This window comes from Scyliorhinus canicula, chromosome 25 (assembly GCF_902713615.1).
Source record: "Scyliorhinus canicula chromosome 25, sScyCan1.1, whole genome shotgun sequence".
In the NCBI taxonomy this organism is placed as follows: Eukaryota; Metazoa; Chordata; class Chondrichthyes; order Carcharhiniformes; family Scyliorhinidae; genus Scyliorhinus; species Scyliorhinus canicula.
The window spans coordinates 10,462,904-10,484,506 of record NC_052170.1 but is presented as its reverse complement, the minus strand read 5'-3'; positions in this window follow the sequence as shown (position 1 = coordinate 10,484,506).

Sequence of the window (21,603 nt, the reverse complement as noted above, 5' to 3'; positions counted from 1 at the left end):
GGTTAGCATTTACAGTGTATGATATTCTGCTTCTGGTCAGCACAATTGCTTCACAGTTCCAGGGTCCCAGTTCGATCCTGGCTTGGGTCACTGCCTGTGCGGAGTCTGCACGTTCTCCCTGTGTGTCTGTGGGTTTCCTCCGGGTGCTCCGGTTTCCTCCCACAGTCCAAAGATGTGCAGGTTAGGTGGATTGGCCATGCTAAATTGTCCTGAGTGTCCAAAATTGCCCTGAGCGTTGGGTGGGGTTACTGGGTTATGGGGATAGGGTGGAGATGTGGGCCTTGGGTAGGGTGCTCTTTCCAAGAGCCGGTGCAGACTCGATGGGCCGAATGGCCTCCTTCTGCACTGTAAATTCTATGATTCAAGTAGCCAGCTTGACATTACTCCAAAGGCATCAGAAATTCTTTAAACAATTCCCCCAGAATGTTCTTGCACTATTATTGCCAGTAGTGCAAATGTCACAGTGCACGGGGCAGCTGCAGTGGGCAAGTGCAACTGCTCAGAGTACTATTGAGTCATGAGGTCCAGCTCTGATCGTTGCTCCGGTGTTGACTGGGACAGCTGTGGTGGGGGTGGGGGAATGCTGTCTCATTGCAGGACCAGGAGTGGAAAACAATCCCCCCCCAGCCCCCCCCTCCCACCATGGTCGCAGCCCCATGAAACCCCCCCCCCCCCCCCCTCCCCAGGTGAACTGGGCTTGGCTGCGATTCCTCCTGTGGCCGAACAGCAACGAGAAGATTCGTTGTGGAGGCTGGTGTGGGAAGGAATGACAACTTAGCTGCGGGGGTGGGAGGGGGGAGCAAGATGCTATGGGATTACTGGTCCCTGGGGCCCCAGGGGGAAAGAAGTGAGGAGGGGAGGGGGCAGGGGGGGGGGATTGGATTGAGGGATTGCGTCAATCTGCAATTGATTTGATTTGAAATGGCCAGGCGGCGCTGAAACAGAGATGAACAGATCGGCAGACAATCCTTGGTCATCTCCAAGCTCCGGGTTTTATAGCTGGCCACTGGCCAGGATAACTCTGCTGACAATTTCCTCTTTTGGGGTTAAGCGAAAGGATTCTGTGAAATGCTCGCTCTCCGTCCTCCCGTCCCCCACAGTCGCTCCCAAGCCGGATGCGCTGCAACAGCCAAGAACGGCAGAATGCAGAGTTAGGGTGACCGGTTCCGGAAGGTTACCCATGACAAGTATTGTTGGGAAGATCACTTGCATAACATACCGCAGCACGGGGAACGGCCATTCGGCCCATCTGCTCTAAATGCTGACCTCGCCAGTGATGCTCACATCCCAGGAAAGGATTAATAAAACGAGAAAACCTTCCGGATTTTTCTTTATGCGTGGGATTTGGGTTTCACTGGCAGGGCTGCCATTCAGTTCCCACCCCTAACTGCCCTTGAGCAACATAAGAAGTCTTACAACACCAGGTTAAAGTCCAACATGTTCGTTTCAAACACTAGCTTTCGGAGCGCAGCTCCTTCCTCAGGTGAATGAAGAGGTACCCACATCATGGCCTTGAACAATGTCTTAGATACATAGACGATAGGAGCAGGAGGAGGCCTTTTGGCCCTTCGAGCCTGCTCCGCCATTTATCACGATCATGGCTGATCATCCAACTCAATAGCCTAATCCTGCTTTCTCCCCGTGGCCTTTGATCCCATTCTCCCCAAGTGCTATATCCAGCCGCCTCTTGAATATATTCAAAGTTTTAGCATCAACAATTCCTGTGCTAACGAATTCCACAGGCTCACCACTCTTTGGGTGAAGAAATGTCTCCTTATCTCTGTCCGAAATGGTTTACCCTGAATCCTCAGACTGTGACCCCTGGTTCTGGACACACCCATCATTGGTAACATCTTCCCTGCATCTACCCTGTCTAGTCCTGTTAGAATTTTATAAGTCTCTATGAGATCCCCCCTCATTCTTCTGGACTCCAGCGAGAACAATCCCAACCTAGTCAATCTCTCCTCATATGACAGTCTCGCCATCCCTGGAATCAGTCTGGTAAACCTTCGCTGCACTCCCTTGAGAGCAAGAACATCCTTCCTCAGAGAAGGAGACTAAAACTGCACACAATACTCCAGGTGTGGCCTCACCAAGGCCGTGTACAATTGCATCAACACATCTCTGCTCCTTTACTCAAAACCTCTCGTAATGAAGGCCAACATACCATTAGCCTTCTTTACCGCCTGCTGCATCTGCATGCTTACCTTCAGCGACTGGTGCACAAGGACACCCAGGTCCCGCTGCACACTCCCCTCTCCCAATTTACAACCATTCAGGTAGTAATCTGCCTTCCTGTTTTTGCTTCCAAAATTAATAATCTCACACTTATCCAAATTATACTGCATCTGCCATTGATTTGCCCACTTGCCAAACCTATCCAGATTATGCTGCAGGATCCCTGCATCCTCGTCACAATTCACCCTCCCACCTAACTTGGTATCATCTGAAAACTTTGAGATGTTACTGTTTGTTCCCTCATCCATTGTTGGCCATTTCGGAGGACAGCTAAGAGTCAGACACATTGAGTCACGTGTAGGCCAGACCGGGTGAGAACGGAGGATTTCCTTCCCTGAAGGATATTAGCGAACCAGATGGGTTTTTAACCACAGTCTCTGGGACCAGCTTTAGATTTCATTAATTTAATTTAAATCCCACCAGATGCCACGTTGGGATTTGAACCTGTGAGCATTGGTCTGGACCTCTGCATAACTAGTCCAGTGACATTACTACGCTTCCACACAAACCTCCTCCCACGCAACCTCAGCTAACCTCATCAACAAATAGTTCTATTCCTTTCTCCCTCATGCAATTATCCACCTTTCTTTTCAATGCATCTGCATCATTCACCTCAACCACTCCCTGAGGCGGCAACTTCCACATTCTCACCACTCTCTGGGTAAAGAAGTTTCTCTTGAGTGCCCCATTGAATTAATGAGTGGACGTGCATGGATTTCTGGCCCCTGGGTTTGGATTGCCCTGTTGTCATCTGCACACCCAAATGTAAAGAAAAATCATTGAGTGGGAAATATTAGCATCAGGTTTGCATTTTCATTCCTATTTTTTGGCAAAGGTTTTGTAGTGGACACCGGCCATAGGAATATCGGAACATAGGAATTAGGAGCAGAGTTAGGCCCTTTGAGCCTGCTCCGCCATTCAATCAGATCATGGCCGATCTCTTCCTGGTCTCAAATCCACCTCCTTGCCTGTTCTCCATATCCCGTTAACCCGTTTTAAAATCAGAAATATATTTATCTCCCTCTTGAAAACATTTAATGACTCGGACTCCACCGCACGATGGGGCAGCGAGTTCCACAAATTTACCACCCTCTGCGAGAAATAGTTCCTCCTCATCTCAGTTCTAAATCTTCCGTCTCTCAGCCCTTATCTGTGATCTCTTGTTCTAGATTGCCCACAAGGGGGAACATTTGGTCTACGTTTAGTTTATCAATCCCTTTTAGCATTTTATACACCTCGATCAGATCCCCACTCATCCTTCTAAACTCCAGCGAGTATAAACCCAAACTGTTTCACCTCTCCTCACATGTCAACTCTTTCATCCCCGGAATCAATCTGGTGAACCTCCTCTGAACTGCCTTCAATGTCATCACATCCTTCCTCAAATAAGGAGACCAAAACTGCAGATATGCCGGATGTCTAGGAAATTGGGAATGTATAGAAACAAGAAATGAAACCTAGACATCACCAAAGCCCCGTACAATTGCAACAACACTTCTTCAGGCACTGGAGATGATTTGGCGAAAACCATTGACCTGTGACCCACCAAGGTTGCAACATCGGTTGATAAAGATTCAAGATTCCGACTGGGAGATCAGGTACAAGCCAGGTAACTTGATGGTCACATCAGATACACCTCAGTAGATTGGCTAACCCAGCAAAAACAGAAGACATGTCTTTAGACTTCATTGACATTGAGTTTGCTGATGTCCTCCAAATTGATTGGTACATTCTGTGCTACAATAGCTCCAAGAGGACACTTCAAAAGACGTTACGGTGCAGAAACTGTGGGAAACCACCATTGAAGGATGGGTAGGGCATCTCCAAGTGGGTCATCAGACCAGAATCTCTTCCACCTGATATTCTTCAACAACATTGTCACTCACACACGGGCATAGAGCAAATGAGAAAACTCCCATTGACTGGGGGTGACCAATGACCCTTAAATCATCGTCACGACAGACAGGCATTTGCCAAGTCATCACAAAGCACCATTGATTCCACGTGAAGTTCCCACCCATCCTTGCTCCCAGATCCATTCCAACCTCTTTCATCCCCATGGCGCTGACACCATCGACTACTTTAAGGGCATGACATTCACCAGATCCAGTCTTGGTTTCACTTCTGCTTTCGAGCAGAGCAAACACGCACAGCTCTGATGTCTTCAAGCTTTATAACTATGCATAATTGTTCTCACGTAGTCTTAATAAATGAACCCAGATCGTCTTTACCCAATCCTTTATGAGGCATTGCTGCCTCGTGACTTGTACAGAAATAAGCTCAAGGGGTAATGTCATAATGAGAACATGCCGGTCCCAATCACATGTGGTATGTTTCGAACCTTTTCATAATATTAAAGATTTCTATTGTGTCTCCCCTCAATCTGTTCATTTCTGGAGAAAGGATGTTCAGCCTGTTCAGTCGGTCTTGGCTGGTTCCCCTCAGTTCGGGTGTCATCCTTGTAAATTACATAGGGGCTGGTTTAGCTCACTCGGCTAAATCGCTGGCTTTTCAAGCAGGCCAGCAGCACGGTTCGATTCCCGCACCAGCCTCCCCGGACAGGCGCCGCTGAGCAATTTATTAAAGGATCTGTCGATCTGTCGGCTGAACCGATTTGGCAACAGGAGTGACGGCAGAAAATGCTGGAAGCGCTCAGTAGGTCAGGCAGCGCCTGCGAAGAGAAACAGAGTTAACGTTTCGGGGCGATGGGTCGCCGTTTTCCTCTCTCCGCGCACGCTGAGCGTTTCCAGCATCGCCCGTTCCCATTTCGGACCTCCCCGTGTCTGCGGCCTTCTGCTTTCGTAGCAGTTGCTGACGCTTTGCTTTCCTGGCTGGACAAGTAGGTAAGACGGGCTCGCAGCTCCCGGAACGTTAGGGGTGGAAATCGCTCCGTATTGCCCCCCGTCTATCTGGTCGTGGCAGCGCGAGGGTGAACTGAACGGTTTAGGAATTTGGGTGGCCAGTAAGAGCCAAGAAGCGGGAGGGTAGGGGGAACGCTGGTTTATTCACGGCTGTTAGAATCTGTCCTCAGGCAGTAAACACACACACACACGGTAAAGTCCCAACATGCCAGTCCCTTTCCAGGCCGGCCTTCATATTAGATTATTATTAGCCCAGGTGGGCGGGCCTCCGCCTTCTAGCAGGGAAGCTCATATTCCATTAATCCCATGGGGTGTGGGGCGTCGATTTGGGTACCCCGGGGGCCTCGCGGGTGTTATTACAGCCAGTGTCAAACCAGCATTGAGTCTCTTTCTTCAGGCATCCCAGCAGACACCTAAACCCTTTAAGTGTGTGAATTGGCAGCATAACACCTCTGAAAGGACCCCATCGAGAAATTACTTGGCAGTCGGGCCTATCCTGTCAGGCTCACTTTGCCATCGTCAAATCGTTTTGTTTTACATATTGAAAACCCGTCCATCAGAAGCAGGGGGTGGTGGGTGGTTGGGTGTGGGGGGGGGGGGGGGGGGGGAGATGGTCCTGCCTATCCCCGCACCCCTCATGATCCCCGGCACTTCCATCCTTCCCGTTGTGGCCCAGAGATCGCATTCCTCCCTCCCTCACTTTATTCACTCCCAAAACCTTTGAATCTCCAACCCCCCCCCCCCCCCCCCCCCCCCCCCCCGACCCACCTCACGGAGCCAAAGATTCCGGGATCTGCAACCTCACTGCACCAATCAATCCCTTCCCTGGCCCTCCCTCCCCTTTTTATTAGTTCTATGCTGCAAACCCATCTCCTCACCTTGCAAGCCAATGCCGCCCCCCCCCCCCCCCCAACAAGAACATTGATTCCTTCCCCCTGCCCCGCTTCCCCATGCTGACCTCCTGCCGCTAGCTTTGGGGCTGTGTAATTGAACAGTGGGATGGAGCAGTACAGCGGGAGTGAGATGTAACATTGCCTCGGCCAATGGAGGTGAAATAAAGATCTTGAGATATTTAGCACAAAGTGCAGTAGCCACAGGAGAAAATGGAGTTTTTAATCTCACTTTTGCGTGTCCAACGCAGGTATCGAAACGCCGCTGCACCCTGAACCCCTCAATTCTTCACCCGACGGAACTAACTACAATAAGCTGTGATGGAGTGAGAATGTTGCTTTTGCCACATCTTGCCCGCTTATGACATCACCTCAGGGGCAGAACAAGAGTCAGTGGGTGGGATTCTCCATGTGTTTTCCCAGTCGCGTGTTTTTCAGCGCCGCGCCGTTCACTGGCGTCGAGATGCTCACTTCCCGCCGCTTGTCACCATGGCTTCTGGCGCCCTACCTTCCAAACCCACGGCCGCTACCATCTAGAAGGACAAGGGCAGCAGATACCCGGGACCCCCACCAGCTGGAGGTTCCGCTCCGGGCCACTCTCCATCCTGACTTGGAAATAAATCGGCCGTTCCTTCACTGCCGCTGGGTCAAAATCCTGGAAACCCCCTCCCTAGCAGCACTGTGGGTTCACCTACACCTCAAGGACCGCAGCGGCTCAAGAGGCAATCAGGGATGGCCAATAAATGCTGGCCTAGCCAGTGAAGCCCACACCCCGGACATGTATTCTTTTTAAAAAAATTATGTAACAGCTTTAAACCGTCTCAGGGTGTCTCACAGCCAAAACCTGAGGCTGAACCGCGCGCGGTCAAGGACAGGTGGTCAAAAGCTTGGCCAAAAGGCTGGTTTTCTACGACTTGTTGCCCCTTGACCTCCTCGTGACCCTACACGTCTGCTCCCCTGCGATTTTGACCCGGCTTTCCTTCTGAGCTGTCGCCAGCTCCTCCCCTGCCCCCTGCATCCCCGAGCGGAATTTTCCACGCACGTGTCCTGACTAGCCCATTTGACCGGGGGAGGGGGTGCGTCGGAAGGGTCATGTGACCCAATGGTCCAATAGGGAGCGTGCGTGGTGATCTCAGTGCCGAGTGCGGGCCCTTATTGGGTGCTGAGAATGTCGACGTGGCGCTGGCTTTGACAATAAACGCCTCGCCGTTAGTTGGCTGACTGGTGGTCGCCCATTATTATATTTGCCGCTCCGTCTGGGCCTGAAGAGGTTAAACGGGAGGGCGGACTGCGTGCCGAATGCTCGAAATGACGGGGCCACTTTCCCCTGGAGCTTGCCAGCCACCTGGAGGGTTGGGTCGCTCGCTCCCGCAGGGCCGTTACACCACTGGCAGCAGAGACCAACAACCGTCAACAGTTACTGCTTTGTCATCAACTTCCTCAGCCCCGAACAGAAACACTCAAACAGAAAGTGACGCACAATTAGCACAGAGGCTCCCGTGGGTCTGTTGCCGGAGTCCTGTAAAGAATTGGCTCCATTTTGCAGTGAGGGCCAAGGTTGATTTCATCCCACCTCCCAAAGGTTCTCCAGGTGACTCCAGCCCGAGGGTAGAACCATGGGAACACAGGAAGAGGCGGAGGCCTATGCAAGTCCCTTGAACCGGTCCTGCCGTTTGATTAGGTCGTGGCTGACCTGTATCTCCACTCCGTCACCATGGTTCCGAGGTGGCGCGTTACTGTCCGCTCTGCAAATCTGAGTTGCTGTGGCAACGAGCAACAAGCCGCGTAGGAGCCTTGCTAATTGTGCGACACTTTCTGTTTGAGTACTTTCTTCAGGCTGGCCTGAGCGTAATCTCAGCCCTACATTCCTGCCCACCCTCGAAAAATATCCCCCCCCCCCCCCCCCAATCGTTAATCAAGAATCTATCTCCCTCTGCCGTAAAAAATATTCTAAAGACTCTGCTTCCGCTGCCTTTTGAGGGAGAGAGTTCCAGCAACTCACCCCCCTCTGAGGGAAAAAATATCTCCGTCTTAAATGGACGACCCCCTTATTTTTAAAGTGACCCTCCCCCCAGCTCTGGATTCAGACATCCTCTCCACATCCACCCTGTCAATACCCCCTCAGGATCTTAAAGGTTTCAATCAAGTTGCCTCTCACTCTTCTAAAACCCCAACAGATACAAACCCAACTTTCCCAATCTTTCCTCAGAAGTCCAGTCTAGCTATGAGTCTATTGAATCTTCTCTGAACCGCTTCCAGTTACATCCTTGCTTATGGAATCCATAGAATTTACAGTGCAGAAGGAGGCCATTCGGCCCATCGAGTCTGCACCGACTCTTGGAAAGAGCACCCTACCCAAGGTCAACACCTCCACCCTATCCCCATAACCCAGTAGCCTCACCCAACACTAAGGGCAATTTTGGACACTAAGGGCAATTTATCATGGCCAATCCACCTAACCTGCACATCTTTGGACTGTGGGAGGAAACCGGAGCGCCCGGAGGAAACCCACGCACACACGGGGAGGATGTGCAGACTCCGCACAGACAGTGACCCAAGCCGGGAATCGAACCTGGGACCCTGGAGCTGTGAAGCGATTGTGCTATCCACAATGCTACCGTGCTGCCCCAGATAAGGAGCTCAATACTGTGCACAGTGTTCCAGGTGTGGTCACACCAATGCCCTGTACCGATGCATCCTCCCCTCTCTACTTTAATAATTTCCCAATTACTTGCTGTACCTACATACTCACCTTTTGTGATTCGTGCACCTGGACACCCAGATCCCCTCTCCCTCAGAGCTCTGCAATCTCTCACCATTTGGACAAGAAGCTGTTTTGGTCTCCCTGCTGCAATGGGGCAATTTCACATTTTCCCACCTTGTACTCCAGCTATTTTGCACAAAACAATGAAATGACATTAAACGAACTGAGGGACAACTTAAAAGGGGTAGTTCCTTAAAGGGTTACCGCCTTAAACCAAACTTTAAGCATCAATCTAAAATGTGATTAAAGGGGTCGATTAAGAGACCCCGTCACTGTGGTGCCCAGTGGGCACGGATGGCCTTGACGGTGCTAGTCGAGGGGCAGATATTCGGGCTGGATGACCCACTTGGTTACCTACTGCCTGGACCTGTTGATGGCAAGTTTGTCCGGGGACAGGAGCAGGTTAATGAGTAGGTCTTCCTCCTTCCCTGCCCCTCTTCACACTGGGGAATCATGAGCGTGGGGCTGAAGCGCACATAAAACTGTAAAGGAAGGGTTTTTTATGGAAGAAAAAGTTTGGGGTTGATGTGAAATTCCATCCACTCAGACGGGAGTTCACCGTGCATCTGCGCCGCATGGATACCACGCGTGCCATCGGGTACGGGTACAACCGTTTTGAGGTCCCGCGAGGCAGTGGCGATGCATCAATTCATGGGGTGTCACCAACTCCACTCCTCCAGCACCCGCCACATCCGGATCCTGGTCACCCCGGCAACCACAGCCCATCCCGCCACCAGCCACCTGAAATATTGGAGGTTCCGATTTTGATCCATCCCGTTGCCCACCGCCGTGGTTGGAAGGTTTTCAGGTTGACCTGTTTGGCATCGTAATGAACGCACCTTCCTGGGCCGTCACGTCCTGGGGTGGGCCGCGAACCCAGAGTTCCTGGCTCAAAAGCAGAGAGGCTAACCCGCCCCGCCATGAGCCCTGCCTATTCCGAATGCCCTGCCTTAACTTCCAGCAATTGGGAGCAGAGATCCTGGTGGATACACACACCCACTTCCCCTCGCCTCCAACCATTCCGAACCTGGGAATGCTAAAGTCAACTGCAGCGATTCCGCTACTGCCTCTGCTGTCGGGATTCTCCAGATTCGGGATAGGCCAGACACTGGGCCGACTGGACAGGACGGGCCGAACAGGCTGAAGGCTCTCACGGCGGGAAAGTCAAGGCCGATTCACAACCACGGGGAAGAGTTGTGCTGGGAACGGATGGCGAGGCCAATAGGGTTAGATGGGGATGCACGAGCGGAGACTTGTGTGGATTGTCAAGCCCGGCACTGAACAGGTGGGCCGAATGGCCTGCTTCCATGCTGTAGCCACGATGGGGGCCAGTTTGAGCCCGCACACTCCGCCCGCGAGGGAGGGGGAGCGGGCGCAAAACCCGAGAGAATCAAAAAAACGTGGCGGCGGAATCCTGCCAAAAAACGGCAAAGTGGCGAGAAAACCGGAGTGGACCGTTTGCCGGGAATTCTCATGGAAGTTTGAGCCTCTGAGAAAAAAATCGGGCGCAGTTAGCACACTGGGGTGGCGGGAACTTTAGAGTCAGGAACCGATTCAAACGGACCAGGGCGCCATCTTGAAAGACGGCAACCTGGCCAACACTGCGGGTGAATGGCACCCAGGCCACATCTCGGGGGCCTCGGGGTTCTTCCCTCCGACAATTATTGTAGGCAGACCCACCCACCCCCCCCCACCCACCGCTGAGACATATAGGCCCCCCCTCCCCCATAGGGCTCCCACTAGGGTCCTGCCCTGGCACTGCCCCGGCACATGTTGGCACTACCAGGTTCTCATTGCCAGGTTGGCACCGCCCGGGCATGCCCCTCTACCTCAGCATGTCATTAGCGGGCACTCACTCTAGAACCTGCCCCCCCCCCTCAGCGAATATCCTGCGGGCACCGTTGTGACATCATAGAGGCACCATTTACAGCCGCTCCACCTAAACGTGAACATGGCAGCCTGAACTCCGAGGGGGATATCGGAGGTGAGCGCGGAGGTAGCCACCGGTGAGGACGTGGGGGGGGGCACCGATACGTTCGACGCGGAGCCGGGGTTGGGGTTCGATCTCTCAGTCTCGGGGGGGGGGGGGGGGGGGGGGGGGGGCCGCTAGAAGGCCTTACCTTCCCTTCACTCCGGGGTGCCCCTTGTTTTAACGTGGTCTGCAGGCTGGCATGAAGGCATCACCACCTGTGTCCTCCTTGTTGGGCCTGTGCTCAAATCGCCAGTACTCCTTTACGTGGTTAGCACTACTGCCTCACGGAGCCAGGGTCCCGGGTTTGCTTCGTTGCTCGTCTGTGCGGAGTCTGCACCTTCTCCCCCGTGTCAGCGTGGGTTTCCTCCGGGGGCTCCGGTTTCCTCCCACAGTCCAAAGACGTGCAGGTTAGGTGGATTGGCCGCGCTAATTGACCCCTTAGTGTCCAGGGATGTGCAGGTTAGGTGGGGTTACGGGGTAATGGGGATGGGTCGAGGGAGAGGGCCTAGGTAGGGCGGTCTTTCAGAGGGTGGGTGCAGCCTCGATGGGCCGAATGGCCTCCTTCTGCGCTGTTGGGATTCTATGGATCTTGTCACAGGGTAGTGATCTCGAATTATTTAAACTGCGCATTAGCGAGAGCAACGCTTTGCATTGAGACCCTTCGCTCACCAATCCTTAATCGGTGACCACTTTTGTTGAGCGAGCGAGGACATTAAAGCTGCCAGACTACCAGAATTGTACCTCGCCTGCTAGAAATCTGGGCCACATGTCAAGCATCTATCACGAGTGGTGACTCGGCCCTCGTTGGATGTATTCCTGGAGGGATTGTCGCCTGACCTTTCACCCTCCAACCGCCCCCAAGCTCTTCCACCGTTGGTCACCCCTCACGTTATTCCACGGAATTTGAATGGACTCCCAGTTATCCCGGGTGGGATTCCCCGGACCCCCAGCCGTGTGTTTATCGGCGGTGCCCCGTTCGCTGGCGGTGAGATTTTCTCTTCCCGCCGCTCGTCAATGGGCTTTCCCAATGAAGCCCCCCCCCCCCCCCCCCCCCAACAGGAAACCTGTAGGCGGGGGTGGGGTGCCGGCGGAAACCGTGAATCTCAACGGCCGGAGAATTCCGGCCGCTACTGACAAACGGCCACCTTGTGTCCAATTTTTTTACAATTACATTGTTCGATTAAGAAAACACTCATTTTAAGCGCTTGCACAATTTTAACATCACACAGAGGGTAGTTTAATGTCGCCAAACTCCCAGGTGACCAAAGGTCGCTTTCCGAAACCTTTGAAGGGGGAGGGGGGGGGGGGGAGAGCTGACTGGTGCCGAATTAGCCTGAGGGTCACCACACCTCAGGCGAGGGGCGAGGTTGATAAGGCGGGGGCCTTCATGAATAACCTCAGCCCCTACGGGGATTGAACCCACGCTGCTGGCCTCTACTCTGCATCATGAACCAGCCGTCCAGCCGACTGAGCTGAACCGGCCCCCACAGAGGAAAATAAATTGTGGACCAAGGAACAATCGGCGGCGTTCACAGTGAATTCTTGTCACAAGCTTCTTGCTGGCCAATGGCCGAAACGATTTTGGAGCCAAGCCCATTCACTCAATTCTTGTGCAAATGCCCGCAAACTGTTGGAAAAAGGGGCGGTGGTTTGAATAAACTTGTTGAGGTGGGGAAATGGCGAGGTTATCTTTCTGCTCCCAGCTAAAACCTCAGCCCAGAACTATTGAAGTGTCGGAACGTGTCAACCAAGCAACAGGCAAGGTGGTCAAAGCCGCTCTGAGAAAAGAGGCTTATGCTGCCCTCTCCAGGGGGAGTGTGGTATTGCAGCATGGTTCAATGGGATCCATTCAGGAAAACACCTTGAGAATTTCAATGCCCCCCCTCTTATAATAGAAACAATCTTTATTGTCACACGTAGGTTTACATTAACACTGCAACAAAGTTACTGTGAAAAGTCCCTAGTCGCCACACTCCGGCACCTGTTCGGGTACACTGAGGAAGAATTCAGAATGTCCAATTCACCTAACAAGCACGTCTTTCGGGACTTGTGGGAGGAAACCGGAGCACCCGGATGAAACCCACGCAGACACGGGGAGAACGTGCAGACTCAGCACAGACAGTGACCCAAGCTGGGAATCGAACCCGGGGCCCTGGAGCTGTGGAGCAACAGTGCTGACCACTGTGCTACCGTGTCAGCCACATCTAATCTCTATCTCCTCCCTTTTAACTTACCCCACCCTCGTCACACTCACCCAGTCAAGCAAACAGGGAAAGGCGAAAGTGGAGCGGAGGAGGATGAGAGGCGACTTAATAGAGGTTTATAAGATGATGAGGGGGATAGATAGAGTGGACGTTCAGAGACTATTTCCTCGGGTGGATGTAGCTGTTACAAGGGGGCATAACTATAAGATTCAGGGTGGAAGATATAGGAGGGATGTCCGAGGTAGGTTCTTTACTCAGAGAGTGGTTAGGGTGTGGAATGGACTGTCTGCTGTGATAGTGGAGTCGGACAATTTAGGAACTTTCAAGCGGTTATTGGATAGGCACATGGAGCGCACCAGAATGACAGGGAGTGGGATAGCTCGATCTTGGTTTCGGACAATGCTTGGCACAACATCGAGGGCCGAAGGGCCTGTTCTGTGCTGTGCTGTTCTATGTTCTAGGGGTGTAAAAATGATGAAAGTAAAAGGATGAGTTTTTGTTTCAGACGGTCATCTTCCAGTTCGTTTCTTCTTCAGTCTGAGCTTACAAATGGATCTTATCTGTTGTTTCAGCTTGTAACGGTTTTCACTGTAGACTCACAGACAGAGCAGGCAGCCGGAATTCGAGAGAGAAAGAGCGATAGCGTTTTCTTTCAGGGTCGAGAAGCTTCTGCCTTCAGACAGTAGGTGGCAGAGCAGAGAGAGAGATCTGCTTCCACCTTGAGGGTCCAGTCACTTCCCCTGGGTTCTCGCAGAAAAACACAACCTGATCGGAACTAATGGTTGTCGGGCAGAACACTGTCCCTGGCCAATCCATTGACCACCAACCAGCCCCTCTAACCTACGGGGGAGGGGGGGGGGCATAAATCTGGGTTCTTCTGCCCAAAATGCAAAACTTTATAACGCAGTGTCCTATTTGGACACTTTGAGTTCGACTGAAAGGTTTGTCTCCATTAATGATCCTTGGACCAAAAATAATAAATACACAGGGCACAGTTTTCCCACCGTGTTGTGCCCTGTGCCGATCTGGCCTCGGCTGATGAATAACGGGAGAGGCTCAAAGCGAGGTCCGCACCGGGAATGAACCATTTTTCGATTCACCTGGCCCTCTCCCGGTGGCCAGGTCCGGATCTCATCGTTAAGCCTAATTTGCATTTGTTTCAATATCATTAGCGAGATTGAAGTCAAATGCAGCGGCCTCCCTGGAGTCACCCGTCCCCCCCCCCCCCCCCCCCCCCCCCCAGCGAGGAATCGCGTCCGGGCGTCGTTTAGTGCTCCTTTACAAAAGCGGGAAGCTGAAGCCATGGCTACCGAGGGAAGGTGAGGAGGTGAGTAGCCGTTTCCATTTTCTGTCAGGCATCTCAAGGGCATCGTAGCTGCTGGTCCAATACCTGGGGGGGGGGGGGGGGGGAGACCCCTCAGGGCTTCGACAGCGGGCCTGGAGGGGTCCAGGTGAGGAGTGAGGGGCTTTGCGTGTGTGAGGTCTTCTTTAAATATTGCGAAGGCCCATAACCGGGGCGACCTCAGCTGCTGCCTGTCTGTCTAACCAAGCTCTCCCGGGTCAGAGCCCTGTCCCAGCCTCTCTCAAGGAAGTCCACTTCACCCCCTTTGACTGTGAGCAGCCTCTAGCTGCACAGCTGAAGGCTATTTCAAAGGAGGGAATGGTCTTGCTAGGTGTGAGAGCACTTCACGCTCCTCAAAACTCAAGTGCCTCCTCGACGGCACAGGTGTCACGGCTCAGCGGATGATTAGTACACAGAACATAGAGTGCAGAAGGAGTCCATTCGGCCCATCGAGTCTGCACCGACCTACTTAAGCCCTCACTTCCACCCTATCCCTGTAACCCAATAACCCCTCCTATCCTTTTTTTGGTCACTAAGGGTAATTTAACATGGCCTATCCACCTAACCTGCACGTCTTTGGACTGTGGGAGGAAACCGGAGCCCCCGGAGGAAACCCACGCCGACACGAGGAGAACGTGCAGACTCCGCACAGACAGTGACCCAGCGGGGAATCGAACCTGGGACCCTGGACGCTGTGAAGCCACAGTGCTAACCACCGTGCTGCGGGAAGACATGCAGGGTACACTGCGTGTCCAGCAAGCTTTGATGCCCGAACAGTGTGCCTGAACTCTCGGAGTGTCAGCGCCATTGATGGAGCTGCCAACAATCAAACACTAAAGAGCAGGGCTTCACCACTGAGAGCCCTCTCGCGGCTACAGGGTGGGTGGCTGGATGAGCGGAGGGCAGCTGAGCACAACCCCACTAATGTTGCCGATAGAGGTTTGGGTCTCAACAGAGAGACAATGCGACACCTGTGCCACGTCCTCGAATGACGCGGCACCCTGCAGAGGAGGGGGAGGAGGCGGACACCTGCTCCCGGTGGCCGTGAAGGGCACTGCAGCCCAAGCTTCTCTGCCAGTGGGTCATTCCAGGGCTCGAACGGAGACCTGTGTGCCGTATTGGAGTCATCCACCCTCAGGTTCATCCGGGAGGTGACGGATGCTCCGTACGCCTGGGCATCTGACTACATCACCTTGACCAGGCCCACCATTATCCCTGGGTTGTAGGTTCGCCACCAGCGCTGGAATGCCCCAGGTCCAAGGGGGTGATCGATGGCTGGCACGTTGCCGTGCGACCACCTGGGCATCAGGGTGTGCCCGACATTAACAGGAAGGGCTTCCACTCCCTGAATCGTGTGGGACCACCACCTCAGGATCATGCGCGTGTGTGTGTGTGCCCGCTACCCTGGGAACGTGCGTGGCAGCTACAACCTGGGGCACTCGGAGATCCCTGGTGGCTGTTGAGGACCACCCCGGATGGCAGGTGGGCTCTTTGGGACAAGGGCTACCCGCTGAGGGCATGGTCAACGGCGCCAGCGCGGAGGCCTGAGGCCGAGGTGGAGGCCCAACACAATGAGGCTCAGGTTGCCACTCGCGCTGTCATTAAGTGGTGCATTGGGCTCTTCAAAACACAGTTCTGATGCGTGGACCGCCCTACCAGTGCCGTGCACTGCACCGCCCCCCCCCCCCCTCCCCCAGAGGGTCTCCTGCTTTGTGGTGGTCTTCTGTGCCCTTCACAACCTGGCGCAGCAGTGGGGCGGCGTGCTGGAGGAGCAGGAGGAGGAAGTGCAGGACATGAGGCTGTGTCTGAGGAGGTGGGGTAGGAGGAGGAGGACGTAGACCAGGAGAGGCCGGAGGACGACCCGAGGGGCGGCCGGAGGAATGCGGTGAAGGTCCGACATGTGAGGAGGACCAAGGAGGCCTTCATTCCCTCCAGATTCTCCTAAGACCAGGCTGTGCCGTCAGCTCAACCCCATCCCCCATCCCACCCCACCCAACCCGGTTCCCCGCCCCCATTTCCTCCCCAATCCCGCCACATTCCCCACACTTCTTCCACCCCTCCCCCCATCACACCCTCCCCTCACCGACTATCCCCCCCCAGGAATCTGTGTAACATAACCCCAGGATGGTGGGTCTGTGTTGGCACGGACAGCGGGTCACGATACGAGGCAGGAGAGCGGTCAATCACCCGCTGTGAGGCGAGCTCTGGTGCTCCTCAGTCTGTTCTCAAGTCTGACTCCTGTCTTTCTGCTGTCAGCACACTCACACCCACCCTCAGGGCGGAGTCTGCACTGCGCCGGGCCGGGGGTGGGGTGAACGTGAAGATAAACGTGACAGAGGCTTCACATGTATCAGGTGTAACATGCTTTAATTGTGAACATTTTACATTTCCATTCCCACTAGCTACAGATAGATCCCCCCCCCCCCCCCTCCCCCTACACCCAACCCACTCAGTGATCCTCACTCTTCATGACCTTTTGTGATCTATTGCTACCTCCAGCTGTATCCCCAGGATACAGGGGTAGGGATAGCTTCTGCTGTCCACATCCTGTGGCCTTTGATGTCCTTGCCGGATGTCCTCTGGAGAGACTAGAGCCGGAGGGTCTTGTCACTATTGTTCACTTTTCTGTGAATTTTGTCTCTTTTGTTCACTTTTGTGATTTTTATCACTATTGTTCATTTTGTGATTTTGGCCTGTGTTGTTTACCTTGTGATTTTGTCACTATTGTTCCTTTTGTGATTTTTGTCACGATTGTTCACTTCGTCAGTTTGTCACCGTTGTTCACTTTGTGATTTTTGTCTGGATTGTTCACGTTCTGATTTTTGGCTCTATTGTTCATTTTGTGATTTTGGCTCTACTGTTCACTTTGTGATTTTTGTCTCTGCTGTTCACTTTACGATTGTGTCGCTATTGTTCACGTTCTGATTTTTGTCTGGATTGTTCACTTTCTGATTTTGTCACTATTGTTCACTTTCCGATTTTTTTCTGGATTGTTAACTTCATGATTTGTGTCTCTATTGTTCACTTTGTGATTTTGTCATTATCGTTCACTTTGTGATTTTGTCACTATTATTCACCTTATGATTTTTGACTTTTGTTCACTTTATGATTTTTGTCCCTTGTTCACTTTGTGATTTTTGTCTGTATTGTTCACTTTGCGACTCTGTCACTATTGTTCACTTTGTGATTTTTGTCTCTATTGTTCACTTTGTGATTGTTGTCACTATTGTTCACATTGTGATTGTTGTCACTATAAACTATTGTTCACTTTGTGATTTCTGTCTATTATTTACCTTGTGATTGTTGTCACTATTGTTCACTGTGATTTTTGTCTCTATTGTTCACTTTATGATTTTTGTCTCTATTGTTCACTTTGTGATTGCTGTCATTATTGTTCACTTTGTGATTTTTGTTTGTATTGTTTACCTGTGAATCCACTCCCACCAGCAGAATCGCAGATGATGCCAGAGGTGGGAGCAGGTACCATTTGTCCATTACTTAGTGCTCCACCTTACCATTCCATCCGTGTTTTTGACTTAGTCTGTAGCTAGCCTAGACTTTGGCCATTTTTATTTCTCGACCTATGTTCAGTATCTGAAAACTGAAGTGATGTGAAATCTGAGACGCAATTGGTCCCGACGATTTCGGTAATGGATACTCGACTTGTCAGATGGGAGTTTCCGCGGAATCCTCGGTGTGGGTGGTGGCGGTGGATGTGTCCCGCCATTGGCAGCGGGATTGTCCAGTCCCGACATTGTCAACAGGGTCTCCCGTTGAACGCTCCCATCGTCACCAGGAAACCCACGGCGGGCGTGCGCCAGCGGTCCACCAGCGGTGGGGGCTGGAAGATCCCGCGGGCCTCTATGGCCTTGTTCAATATGCTCCACGCAAATGTAAAGCCGGAGTCAGCTACAAACACTCCCAGGTGTGGTTTGGCGACAGAGTAAATCTCTCCGTTCTTTGAGGAGAAAGCCAGACAGCAGTCAATGATTCTCAATCCCCTCATCAGTATGGATGATGAGGTTTCCAATGCGCACTGCCAGTGTGAGACCAATTAAACTCCAAGTTCAGGCCAGATTTGTTTCGAGGGATGGGCAACAGGATTGATTTTGGAAGACGGCCATTTTATTTGACGCTGAGATCAACCAATGGGACTGGAGTGCATTGTGGATAATTCAGAATAATATTGTTAATGTTTAGCTTGGAGTTTGTGTTTGTGGTGTCATGTGAGAGTACCTTTAAGAAATGGGTGTTTACCAGTGATGTCAGAGTGTGGGTGGAGCTGGGCTCTCAGTCTTCTTTTACTTTCGCTTTGGGCTGTCTGCCACAGGGTGTGTTTTTAGTTTTATTTTAGATTTGGAGAAGCTGCAGTCACAGCAAGGTGTGTATGAATCTCTGCAAGCTAAAAGATGTTCATTTGGTGATTTCAAAGTGGTGACTGCTCTCAGTAGAGAATTTAAACCTGATGTTCTTCTGTAAAAAGAGTTTTTTTTGTCTTATGGATGTTGCAAGGGAAGATTAAGAGTTACTGTATTCTTTGGGGGAATTATTGGTGTTGATAGTTGTTAAGATGTTTACTGTGGGTTTATAAAGTGTTAACTGGTTTTATAAATAAACATTGTTTTAATTTAAAAGTACTTTAACTCTCTGGTGCACTACACCTGTAAGGTAGGCCCTTGTGCTCCCGTTTAAAAGCTGTGGGTCAGGTGAACTCCATGATACACTTTGGGGTTCTCTCAACCCTGGCCCATAACAGTGGTCATATTCTCTGTTAGTGCTGCCCTATCAAAAGTGTCTCATTTTATTCTTGCACGGGTTTTCTGATTGGTCACCTCAGCGTAAAAGACTAGAGAGTTGCTTTGCTTTATTTCAACTCAAAATCCTCCTGTAGGGGGGAAGGGCACCGTTTTGTTCACCTTCTGATATTACCGTGGCAACTGGGAGGAATAGTTCTTCGTATTTATTCTTTTGTGGGAGGCGGGCACCATTGACGAGGCCGCCATTTAGTGCCCATCACGACCTGCTCTTGAACTAAACGGCTCGCTGGGCCATTTAGGAGGGGCAGCCAAGAGTTAACCACATTTGCTGTGGGGTCTGGAGTCACGTGTAGGCCAGACCGGGTAAGGGCGGCAGATTTCCTTCCCTAAAGGACATTAGTGAACCAGATGGGTTTTTACAACGATCAACAGTGGTTTCATGGTCATCATTAGGCCTCTAATTCCACCCATCTACCGTGGTGGGATTTGAAGCCAGGTCTCATCAAAGCATCACCCTGGGGGTCTCTGGATTACATTGGTCACCATTGCTAGTTTCTACAGATTTTATTAATTGAATATAAATTCAATAAAAATCTCTGCAAGCTAAAGGATGTTCATTTGGTGATTCCAAAGTGGTGACTGCTCTCAGTAGAGAATTTAAACCTGACGTCCTTCTGTAGAAAGGGATCTTCTTTGTCTTATGGAGGTTGGAAGGAAAGATTAAGAGTTACTATATTCTTTGGGTGATTTATTGGTGTTGATTGCTGTTAAGGTGTTTACTGTGGGTTTATAAAGTGTTAACCAGTTTCATAAATAAGCATTGTTTTAATTTAAAAGTACTTTAACTCTCTGGTGCACTACACCTGTAAGGTAGGCCTGCGTGCTCCCGATTAAAAGTTGTGGGTCAGGTGAATTCCATGTGGGAGGCAGGGGGGTGCCGGGGTGGGATTTGAACCCGTGTCCCCCGAGCATTAACCAGTGACATCAGCGCTACACTATTCGCTAGCGCCAGCACTACACTCTGTTCGTTATACGGCACTAGGGAGTGCTGAGGGTTTTGGCCAAGGGTGGTATCATGACCGGTACAGCCTTGGAGGGCCGAAGGGCCTGATTTTGTGCTGTAATGTCCTTTGTTCTTTGTTGTACCTTCTTCCCCAAAGATAAGCCCAGTGATTGGACAAACCTGCGCGATGCAGCACCATCCAGGTTATGATTGGACCGCGGGTGCCTATCCATGTAATATAAGAACGGTTTTCAACACAGGTTGGGCCCCGTGAGTAAAGCTGCCCACGTTATTTTAACATTAGGTTATCTTCCTGTGAGCGTATTGATTGCAACATGAACTGGGTGTGCCCGATGCATTTATTTAATTTATTCTTTAATACACATTTAAAGTACGCAATTCTCTTTTTTTTTCCAATTAAGGGGCAATTTAGCATGGCCAATCCACCTGCCCTGCACACCTTTGGGGTTGTGGGGGCTGTGAGCCACGCAGACACGGGGAGAATGTGCAAACTCCACACGGACAGTGACCCGGGGCCGGGATCGAACCCGGGTCCTTGGCGCCGTGAGACAGCAGTGCTAACCACTGCGCCACCGTGCTGCGCATGACTTGAATTTACAAAGGGCCTTTGGGCAAACGCCCCACAGGAGTAAAGCGGGATGTACCAGGAGCAAGCTGTCAAAGAACCTTTGATGGAGGTGAGCTAGACGATTGCCTGTGATCAACTCTTGTTAAGAGATAAACTTATCTTTCAGCGCACTTACCCTTATTTGATTAACTGCACCGTGGACCATCATTACACTGTGTTGAACAGTGAGGCTGATACAAAGATTTACCAGGCCATAGCTGTATTTTCTTTGCGATATCAAAGGCGATGGGCGGGATTCTCCGACACCCCCCCCCCCCCCCCCCCCCCCCCCGGCCAGGTCGGACAATCCCCCGGGGGATACGGCATGAATTCCGCCCCGCCACTCCGACGCCGGCTGCTGAATTCTCCGGCGCTAGTTTTCGGGCGGGCATCGCGCCGTGCCAGCGTGCCAGTCGGGGGCTGTTGGCAGCGCCCCCCCCCCCCCCCCCCCCCCCCCGCCCCCCACGGCGATTCTCCGGGTCCCGATGGGCCGCCCGCTTTTGGCCAGTCCCAAAATTAGATTAGACAAGGTCCATACAGCTATGAGATAAATGATCATATAATCTGTAGCGTGCAGGTAAAATATTGGCCAGGGCACCGGGGAGAACCTTCTGGGAACCCTTTCAACCCACCTGAAATGGCGCACAGGAACTCGGTTTAACATGCCATCCAGGGGAACCTTCCACAGTGTGGCTCTCCCTCGGCACTCCACTGGAGTGTCAGCCGAGAGTTTCGTCCTCAAGCCGCTGGAGTGGGACTTGAACACACTGCCTCAATTAGGAGAGACCTTCCCCAGTGAGACGCCTTAGCGCCTCCACGGGCAACCAAAAATATAAACAGATGGATGTGCCGCACTGGTACCAAGTGTTTGGTCTTGGCGCCTCCAGTACCCCAGCTCAGGGACCGACACAGGTTGGACGTTCTGCTGCGTTTGCGTCATGCAC